At 42.5% G+C, this 11,092-nt stretch overlaps 1 long non-coding RNA gene across 1 annotated transcript; it reads left to right on the top strand.

Annotated features, from left to right (window-relative positions):
- The first annotated feature begins 1,202 nt into the window (after positions 1-1,202).
- On the top strand, positions 1,203-2,297 carry LOC144819963 (uncharacterized). Its single transcript, XR_013607643.1, has 3 exons — positions 1,203-1,373; positions 1,484-1,581; positions 2,103-2,297. It is a non-coding gene; the product is annotated as an uncharacterized LOC144819963 (long non-coding RNA).
- The last annotated feature ends 8,795 nt before the right edge of the window (positions 2,298-11,092 follow it).

Raw genomic sequence — 11,092 nt, 5'->3', positions numbered from 1 at the left:
TTCTCCATGGGCTTCCATTCTACGTAGTTTCTTTTTAAGATCAATAAGTTTTTTAAGATCATCATGTCCCCTAGATGTATCGTTAGGGGCATTGCTAAACGTATTGGATGTACCTACCAATAGAGCGAACTCCTCATCCGAGAAGCCGAATGTTTTAAGTTGGGCCATATCCTGATTGAAAAAACCGAGATTGATATATCTGGAATAGGAGCAAGGCTAAACAGGCAAGAAAGAAAAGGCAAGGATAAGTGATTAATAACTGGCACTGATGGAAAAGGGAACAAGGAGCACAAGGATTAGATTACAAAATAGATCAATAAGTGAAAGGAGCAACCCTGCACAGACAGGCTGTGGGTAGTAAACGTGTAAGAAACAAGGGTCCCCTGAATGGATGGATAGCAACACAACCCCTAGGTCAGGGAACAAGACAGTGAAGGTATCAACCTAGGCAGTAATAAGAAACTTGCCCACGTAATAGTGGTAGGACAAGGACAACCCACTTCCAGTTAAAGGCAATTTTTATTAAACATGAAACAAGGACAACATTATTACAATAATGGAATTAAAAAGCATGTGGGGCATGCAAGTGTAAAAAATCAATTGACAAATAAGAAGTGAAAAAATTATAAAGCAAATTACTCAAAAATACATTACATTAAATGGCATTGATTCATAAAAAACACATATAAACTCTCTTTAAAAACCATATAATGAGTATTTTGTCGACGCGCGTTTCGGCGACCAGCGCCTTCTTCAAGACAGAAACTCAAATACCTAAAATTAAAATCACAATTAATAACACAAAAATGAAAAATATTATTTCCCCTTAAAGGGCAATAAACACAATACATAATGTTCAAGAAAATTTGTTTAAAACAGTCATGAATTCATAAATACAATACATTGTAATAGGAAGTGGGGAAGCAGTAGTCCTATATATTTAATTCAAAGGAACATCTTTGCTATTATTAGGTATGTAGGTTGTTGTGAGGTTTCATTGGTATAGATACAATGTACCACTTGCCACAATGCTCGTTTTATACTGCCACACAAATATAGAGGAATAAAATGTGTTTATTGATTTTTCTAGCACCAGCCCGCTCAAGCTGAGATACAGATAATTTGGTCCATTCGTTAGGTGGAGGCGCAGCACGTTTAGTTATCATTTCAGGTATTGCCTGGTTCAGTTTTATTGACTGATTCTTGCATTTTAATTGGATTTTGTTTAAGAAATATCTTAGTGGTTGATTTAATCAATGGGGTTGTCCCTTTAGGACGATTTGCTGCCCTGACTGTTTTTATCGCATTTCTCATCTGAGTGTGACTTCCGTTCAACCGCTATCAAGGTTCACGGACACGTCTATCTCTATAAGGTACACAATCCATGTTAGACATATGATTATTGATTTCAAGAGGATTATCAGCTGACTTTCCTCTCCCCCTTTTTATTCATTTATACTCGTTCTTATTATGTTATTTTCAGCATTTTCCAAATTGTTACTGCAACTTCTTCACCAGAGCACGTACCACACTGTGGCTCTACGCACCTTTAGTTTTGACGGTTTGGAAGCTATATAATAGGTAGGCATGTTATTTACAGCTTTTAATCTATTAGAAAATAACAATTATAAACTTTTTTCTGAAACCATGTTATCTGTGTTTCCTACATATAGATATTATCTATAACATGTAAGCCTGTTGTAATATTTACATTTAGAGATAGGTCGGTGCATTATGAAAACATAAGATATCAGTTGAGGTTTTCTTTGTGCCTATCCTGTTCTCCTTCCATTCTGGTCTTTATGCCTTTATAATTCCAAGGACAAGTGATCATAGACTGTGCCTCTGGATAATTTACCCTTGCTATGTAATTTTTGGTTACCATGAGCACTATGGGTTACCTATTGATTCCCCATTATTGGGACTTGCTTGTTAAATATATAGGACTACTGCTTCCCCACTTCCTATTACAATGTATTGTATTTATGAATTCATGACTGTTTTAAACAAATTTTCTTGAACATTATGTATTGTGTTTATTGCCCTTTAAGGGGAAATAATATTTTTCATTTTTGTGTTATTAATTGTGATTTTAATTTTAGGTATTTGAGTTTCTGTCTTGAAGAAGGCGCTGGTCGCCGAAACGCGCGTCGACAAAATACTCATTATATGGTTTTTAAAGAGAGTTTATATGTGTTTTTTATGAATCAATGCCATTTAATGTAATGTATTTTTGAGTAATTTGCTTTATAATTTTTTCACTTCTTATTTGTCAATTGATTTTTTACACTTGCATGCCCCACATGCTTTTTAATTCCATTATTGTAATAATGTTGTCCTTGTTTCATGTTTAATAAAAATTGCCTTTAACTGGAAGTGGGTTGTCCTTGTCCTACCACTATTACGTGGGCAAGTTTCTTATTACTGCCTAGGTTGATACCTTCACTGTCTTGTTCCCTGACCTAGGGGTTGTGTTGCTATCCATCCATTCAGGGGACCCTTGTTTCTTACAAGTTTATATACTAGGTGTATACATTAAAGACACATTATGTTAATGTGCCAGAAAATATCATATCATGCTTAAAGAAAGACCCTTAAAGCTGTATTTAACCTATTTATTAGTGATTAAAATTATAGCAAATAAGGGAACTAACACATAAATAAATTAACATATGGAACTAAGGAATATGGTCAAGTGGAACCCAGAGCTTGATTAGCTGCTTACATTTTTGCCAAAATAGATGTTCAAGTCCCCACAGAGATAGTGGGTGAAGATCACTGTGTTTGAGTCTCAATAGAAATAGTGTGTACATTCAAAACTTAAATCCCATTATAACGAGTGTGAAGCTAATGATGTTCAAGTCCACACAGAGGTTGTGTGTAATTATAGGAATGCTCAAATCCCCACATAGATGGTATGTTATTATAGCAATGTTTAAGTCCCCACAGAGATGGTTTGTTATCACAGAGATGTTCAAGTCCCCACAGAGATGGTGTGTTATTATAGTGATGTTCAAGTCCCCACAAAGATAGTGTGTTATTACAGTGTTGTTCAAGTCCCCACAAAGATAGTATGTTATTATAGCGATGTATAAGTCCCCACAGAGATAGTGCATGAAGGTGATTGCTTTTAAGTACTCATTAAAATAGGGCCCAATTCACAAAGATAAACTTAGACAAAAAGTCTAACTTTAGTACTTTTCAGTATTCACAAAGGTAAATTTAGACCAAAAGTCTAACTTTAATATTTTTCAATATTCACAAAACCCCATATAGAGAATGTGAAGCTGATGATGTTCAAGTCAAAGCAAGCACAAGGAGATGATAGACGGAGTGCTGAAGCCTTTCAGACACTCATCCCCAGTCACAGATCTGGGTTCAATTCATCATCGTTCTTTAGCTCACTTCGCCACCTGAGTTCAGACACAGCTATATGCAAATCAGTCTTGACCCTGTGCCTCATGGCACCCCCTGGTGCTTCAAGTCAAAACAGAGCATGCGTTTAATTACAGGAATACTCAAGTCCCCACAGAGTTGATATGTTTTTATAGTAATGTTCAAGTCCCCACAAAGATAGTGCTTTATTATAGTTTTTTTAAAGCCCCCACAAAGATCGTGTGTTATTATAGCGATATTTAAGTTCCCACAGAGATAGTGCATGAAGATGATTGTCTTTAAGTCCTCATTAAAATAGGGCCCGATTCACAAAAGTAAATTTCGACCAAAAGTTTAACTTTACTACATTTCAGTATTCACAAAGCTCCATACAGAGAATACGAAGCTGATGATTCTCAAGCCAAAACAGAGCTTGCATTTAATTACAGGAATGGTCAAGTTCCCACAGAGATAGTGTGTGACCATAGTATTACCACAGTCACTACAGAGAATGTGTGTGATTATAGACATGCCAAGTCCCCACAAAGATAGTGTGTGATTATAGACATGCCCAGGTCCCCACAGAGATAGTGTGTGATTATAGAGATGTCAAGATCCCTACAGAGATAGTGTGTGATTATAGAGTTGCCGAGGTCAACACAGAGATAGTTTGTGATTATAGACATGCACAGGTCGCCACAGAGATAGTGTGTGATTATAGACATTCACAGGTCCCCACAGAGATGGTGTGTGACTATAATATTACCACTGTTGTCAAAAAGAATATGTGTGATCATAGACATGCCCAGGTCCCCTCAAAAACCTACACCCACTTAAACCCCCAAAAATTCACTTGCCACTCAAAAACCCATACCCAGCATAAAAAAGCCATTGTGGCCCAAATACCCATACAAACACTAAACCTTAAATGATTTCATTACAAGACCGGAGGCTAACATTATGCATATTTCTTTTAATGCTAACTCCAAGCAGCCACTTAGAAGCAATACATCATAAAGTGAAACAGATCTAGAGTAGAATCTTCCAGATGTACAATAGCCATGCACATAGGATAGTCTGCCTCTTTTAAATGTAGCTCCAGGCAGATAAGTACATTTTTTCTTCACTTTTGTGTATAACCCATATCTTCTAGAATGAGCAACTCCATGTGTATGTATGTTTTCTCAACTTTACTTTCATGTATGAATTGTATCTTCTAGAATGGGCAACTAGATGTGTATGTATGTTTTCTCAATGTAATTTGTATACCTTTATGAATAGACTTGTGCCCTTTTTAACTTAATTTGTATACCTTTCTGAATAGACTTATGCCTCTTTGACCTAAAACTCCCCTTAAATTTGGGCTCACACCAAACTGATTTCCAACTTATGGAAATCCCGCTCCCCCCCACTCTCAGCCCTCACATTGCATTTCCACTCAATAATGGGCTACCCCGAAATACAGAAAAGTTGGGAACTCATAACAAAAATCAATAATTAAAATAAAATAAAAAATAAAAAAATTAAAAATGTTTAACCCATCTGTAGTTGAGGGGCTACCTGGGCAATGCAGTAAATCAACAGCTGATCGCTCACAAGCATATCCGATGTCAGGAAGTCTGGCAGTTGGACACTCCTGTGATCAGCTGCTAACTGCGACCGCAAGTACTCAAAAACTATTTTTACTCCAAATACCTCACTTTACAGTAAAGGAGCATAAAATGTAAAAGACCTGATGTAACAATGCATTATTTACATAAGCTCCTCTAACAAAGCCCTAATTTACATAAGCTCTTCTGAACCTTATTAATAAGTCAGATTGCCTGCCTTCGAAGTCATCTATACAGATTACTAACTACTACAACCCTTAAAGGAGCATACAATCCAACATGTCTGATGAAGAATCAGAGGGTCTTGAGGTACTTACCCCTAACATTAATAATGAAGAAATGAAAAAGATTACTCAACAAGAGATGCACTCCTGCATGCGCAAAACACTCAACTGGTTCATGTCAACCAAAAAACCCTTAATAGAGAAAGAAGATGGCACTGTTGAAACCCAGAAAGGCCAAAACGTGGAATGCAATAAAAAATGGGGCACATGGTTAAAGAGAAAAAACAATATTGCTACAGCAAGCCCCATGAGCACATTGAGAGGTTTAAGCACCTCAAATAATTTGGGAGGTCTACGCACCTCATCGTATAAAGGAGGTCTAAGCACCTCAAACTATAAGGGAGGTCTACGCACCTCAAAAGTATCAGATGTCCTTAGCAACACAACCTATCAAGGTGTCCAAAGCGGCACAGAATATCTAAGTGCTCGTCATGATACACAAGATATTGAAATTGAACCACAAGGGGACCAAAACATCAACCCGTTGAATGAATATATCCTTTACCTAGACCAGGATGATCTAGATTTCGAGAGTCCCCTATCAGAGGAAGAGCTCCCTTCATCCTCTAAAGAAATTTTAACCAGCCCACTGGGTGAGAAGATGTTCTCCCCACATAATATCAGACACCCAAAGAGCTCAGAATGGTGGCCCCAAGATCCAGTGTTTCAAGAAAAGGTATGCCTGACACCCAACCTCGACCCAGAATTAATCAAATTCCTATTCAAACTGGGTAGAGACCCCAGGACGGGCATGAAAAGGTAACTGAACGCCACATCACTTTTTTAACAACCCCGCCCATCCCGCGCTGCTCACTCCGCCCACCCGGGTCTCCAGCCTACTTAAGCTCCGCCTTCTTTGCCTCGCTAAAGTCGAGCAGTCCGGTGGCAGATGACGTGCTCGCGAGCGGCTTTAACTTTTAAAACTCACTCACCTTAACTTCTTGGCTGACTACAAGCCGTACAGCTTCGTGTTGGCGCTGACTACTAGCGGCGAACGCCACATCACTTTTTAACAACCCCGCCCATCCCGCGCTGCTCACTCCGCCCACCCGGGTCTCCAGCCTACTTAGACGTCCACTATGTGTCAGCGCAGCGGACGAGCGCAGCGGGCGCGACGGAGGCGCGCCGGAGTTGCACCTGAGTTAAGCCCGTCTGCGCCCGTCCGTGGCCGACCGGGGCTAGGGGCATGCCACTCTGCCCCTCATATCGTCTATTCCTCAGAAAGTTTGAAACATCTACAAGGCAATTGGCCTCTCTCGCCTGCCACTAGCAGTAACATCTCTGCCCTTGGCCTCAGCTCTCCTATTATGGTGTCTTGCCCTTCCCTTCCTTCTCCCCCTTGTTCCCTGACCTTCATTTTATTGAATACAAGATCAGCGGTGAAACACCACCAGGACCTATTCATCTTGCTTGACTCCCAGAAACCAGACATATTGTGCTTAACGGAGACGTGGTTTGGTGACTCTTCCTTACCCTCTCTCTTGGCGGCTCTCCCTCCTGCCTTCGTAGCCCTTCGGGTTGATCGCCCGGCAGGAAAAAAAGGAGGCGGCGTGGCACTTATCGCCAGAGCAGAACATAACTTTCAGCTTCTTTCCTCCACCCCTATTGACTCGGTCGAGTACCTTTTGGCCCGTTCTGACATTTTTTCCCCTCCACTTATTTGTTTACTTACCTATCGGCCACCCCAGAATATTCCGCATTTCACATCAGCATTTCAGGACCTAGTAGCCACGCTGGCGGTTAATTATGCCTCTATCCTTATACTAGGGGACTTTAACTACTGGCCCAACGACCCCTTAGAATGCCAGGCCTCGAAACAATTTACGGATTTCCTTCAGTCGTTGAATTTTATCTCACGCGTTCATGTCCCCACACACACCGGTGGACACGCGTTGGACCAAGTTTGGTCGCTTAATTGCTCTATCTCCTCCGTGTCTGTCTCCCCTTGTTCATGGTCAGACCATGCTTTTATTTTCTTTACTCTTCACCCTAGCCTACCAGTTAAGATCTCGCGGGATAAAAACACCTGGGCCCGGAACTGGAACCGTGCCGATCTGACCTCATTATCATCTTCCCTCCTAGCCTCTACACCTGACTTAGCGGGCTTACCATCGTCAGCACAAGCAACTGGGATTGACACCTGGCTCAAGGAAGGCTGCGAATCAGCGGCCCCCCTACGCCGGATCTCAGTTAAAAGAGCTAAGGAGGCAAATCGATGGTTTGATTCAAACCTAAAGGAAAAGAAACTGTCTCTTCGGCGCGCTGAAAGACTATGGAGAAGGGAATATTGCCCCCTTCTGAAAACCTGTTATTTAACATTACGACAGGAATACAAAAAAGCTATCGTAGAAACCAAAACCAGCTATTTCTCAGCTAAAATCTTAACAGCGGAAAATCAACCACGAGAAATTTTCTCTATCGTTAACGAGTTAGCTTTTTCAGACAGAAGCACATCTAAAATCCTTCCCACTCAAACCTTCTGTGATTCTCTGAACTCTTACTTTCCTGACAAAATCATCAATATCAAAAATAACATTCCCCCTCCCTCTGCCTTATATGTTGATCCCTGCCTGCCAACCCTACCGTGTAGCTTGACTTCAATTCCCCTTATTACGGAAGCAGGGTTTCGGGAAATTCTACCTAAAGTCAAGTCAGGGTCCCCTGCTGACACCTGTCCAGCACGTATACTACAACAAATTTACTCAGTCTGTACACAGCCTCCGATTATTTTTCTCAACAGTTCCCTCTCACAAGGGATTGTGACCCCAGCCCTAAAAATGGCCACCATTGTGCCCATACTGAAGAAACCAGGCGCCGACCCAGCTATCTTAACCAACTTTCGGCCAATTTCTCTGTTGCCATACCTGGGCAAGGTGCTTGAGCGCCATGTTGCCGCGGTGCTCAGTGCCCACGTAGAGGCTACAGGCGCCTTGGCATCCTGCCAAGCTGGTTTCCGCCCTAGGCACTCCACAGAGGCCGTTGTGGTGTCGGTCCTGAACACCCTTAGGGAGGGCCTGGACCAAAATAAACATCAAGCCCTGGTGCTCCTCGATCTTTCCGCCGCTTTTGATACGGTGGATCATTCCATCTTACTTTCACGTATCAGAGCGGCGGGAATCGGGGGATCAGCACTAGTTTGGCTCTCGTCCTTCCTTCGGGATCGCACACAGGCGGTCCGGCTGGGAGAGTTTATGGCAGCCCCTCGGAAGGTCACTTGTGGTGTGCCCCAAGGTTCCTCCCTGTCTCCCTTATTATTTAACCTTTATATCTATCCTCTTATCTCTGCACTTCAGCAGCTGGAGGTCACGGTTTACAACTACGCGGATGACCTCCAGCTGATTTTCAATCTTTCTTCTTCCCCTCACGCTATCTCTAATTTTTAATCTATTATGATTTTTATCAGGGATTGGATGAGCCACAACCATCTGAAGCTGAACCCAGATAAAACCGAATTGGTGCTTACGGGTGGCTCGTCCAGTCCCTGGAACTCTTCCTTTTGGCCCTCCACCCTCGGTTCTTCTCCTGTTCCCTCTTCTACGGTCAAGACCCTTGGCATAAAAATTAACAACCAACTCACCCTTCACTCACAAATTAGTTCTGTTGTTTCTTCTTGTTTTCTGATGCTCCGTACTATTCGCACTGTTTCCCGTTTTTTTTCCCCTCTGGCACTTAAACTTATCATGTCTGCCTTGGTGATCTCCCGGCTAGACTATGCCAACGCCCTCTACAACGGCATTCCGGCATATAGTCTACGCAAACTCCAGCTTGTGCAGAACCAAGCAGCCAGACTAGTGTATGGCCTTCCCCGTTTTCACCACTCTACACCATTGTTGAAGACGCTGCACTGGTTGCCTGTTCTGCAACGATCTCTCTTCAAGATTGGGTGCATGGCTTATCAGGCGCGACAGGGATCGGCCCCTGCCTTTATTTCTTCCCTCTTAACAGAGTATGTCCCTGTTAGACACCTCCGATCTTCTTCTCAGTCCCTTCTGCAGGTTCCTCGCTTCACCAGGAAAAAATGGGGAGGTTCCAATTTCTCAGTTCTGGCCCCTGCATTCTGGAACTCCCTGCCTGACCATTTACGAGCGACAAAACAATATTCTCTTTTTCGCAAGGGCCTGAAAGCTTTCTTGTTTGATTCCCTTCATTTTCTGTTCTGCTAGCCGCTAAAAGAAACCGTCATGGTGTATGATGCGCTATACAAGCTTTTTAAATTCAAATTCAAATTCAACTGAAGGCCTGCCAGGATCGCATGCTTGATATTTTAGGCCCGCTGACTAGAATAATTAATAGCCATATTAAAGGTACCCCGTTAGACTTAGATCTACTAAGATAAGAGGATGAAGTCAGAAAACTCTGATCCTATTAGGGAACCCGAATGCAGGGATAAATGCATACGACAGAGAGTAGTCCTTACCAAGATCAACCTTAAATTGAGCGACATGGCTGACAAAGAACCCTCCCGCAGCAAACCCCAAAAGACTCTTATATGGAGAGGACATGATCAAGATCTTAGGCAAATATGTCACAATCTCCACAGCCCTAGACAAAGCTCACAACAGCATGCATTGAGTATTCAACCCTAGTGTTTTTGCCAGGGCTGGCAGAAGGGGCCACTCTGCTGGTCGTGTCTACCAAACGCCCTACTACAGACAATGAGGATTAGGTCAACTCAGATTTGTTTTTTAAAGACTTGGAAAACAATTACACAAGACCCCTGGGTTTTAGAAACCATTCAAGGCTTCAAAATATAATTTTTGAAAACACCGACACCATCCTCACCCCCAAGGAACATAGTACTGATCACAGAACAACAGAAAATAGTAGAGGACGAGGTAATGCCCATGATAGAGTAAGGAGCAATTATATAAGTACCATGGGATCATATGAAATTGGTAAGCACTCTCTTTCTGGTAGAGAAAAAAGACAAGGGTTGAAGACCAGTCCTAAACCTGAGAGAACTGAACACATGACACTGCTCCTGCCATCCCATAGCAAACTGCAATATCCCGGGGCTGGGCACCCCGGGATGGGACATTACTGGACGTTGGAGGGTGGCAAGGACATTGAAGGGTGGCAGTCCCAAGGGTCATTTACGGCTCCAAGAGGGGGGCCACGCGGCCTAACTTCCATTTTTAAAATAGCCTAGGGCAGCAAGATACATGTGGCCATCCGCATTTTTCTGTACTAGCCTCCGGGAGCTGGGATCCCGGGGCAGCTTCGGGGGGGCTGGAGTCCCCACGCATTTTTTTAATTATAGCCATGGGGTAGTGGTGGCCCCCGGGCTGCGGGGAGAACGCTTGGTCCCCCACACTTTAAACTATAAGCCCCAGGGAGATGGATTTGTTTTTTTATTTTATTTTGGGAAGGGGATCTGTGTTGATTTCATATGTGAGGTCATAAGCTGTGGATGGCGGGGGCATAAGTTATGGTTAGCTCTGCTAATTATACCTGGTGAATTTGTGCGTGTTTTTTAGTTCAAAATGTTAATGCTGTCACTGACAAAGTCACTAAACTGCAACACTACTTTAGCCATTGGTTTCTTCAGTACATTTCCAAAGTCTCTGAGAGCTGTTCATTTTTTAATTAACAGTGAGGGGGTCACGCAGCACCCCTCCTCAAGCCTTGTTAGGCCCTGGGCATTGCTCCTGCTCACAGGAAGAAAATGCTAATACTGCCACCTTCAGATGGGAGAAATCTTTTGATCTGTTTCCAATCCCTCTTTAGTGAGGGCATGGGAATAGATCAAAAATCCGCTCCCAGTGTGCAGGAGCATTTTTGAAGCTCCCACCCTCTGGGAGTAGACCTAGTATTTTCTCCCAC

The sequence above is a fragment of the Lissotriton helveticus genome, chromosome 2_1, assembly GCF_964261635.1.
Source record: "Lissotriton helveticus chromosome 2_1, aLisHel1.1, whole genome shotgun sequence".
NCBI classification, from domain to species: Eukaryota; Metazoa; Chordata; class Amphibia; order Caudata; family Salamandridae; genus Lissotriton; species Lissotriton helveticus.
This window is presented reverse-complemented; position numbering and strand designations above follow the sequence as displayed.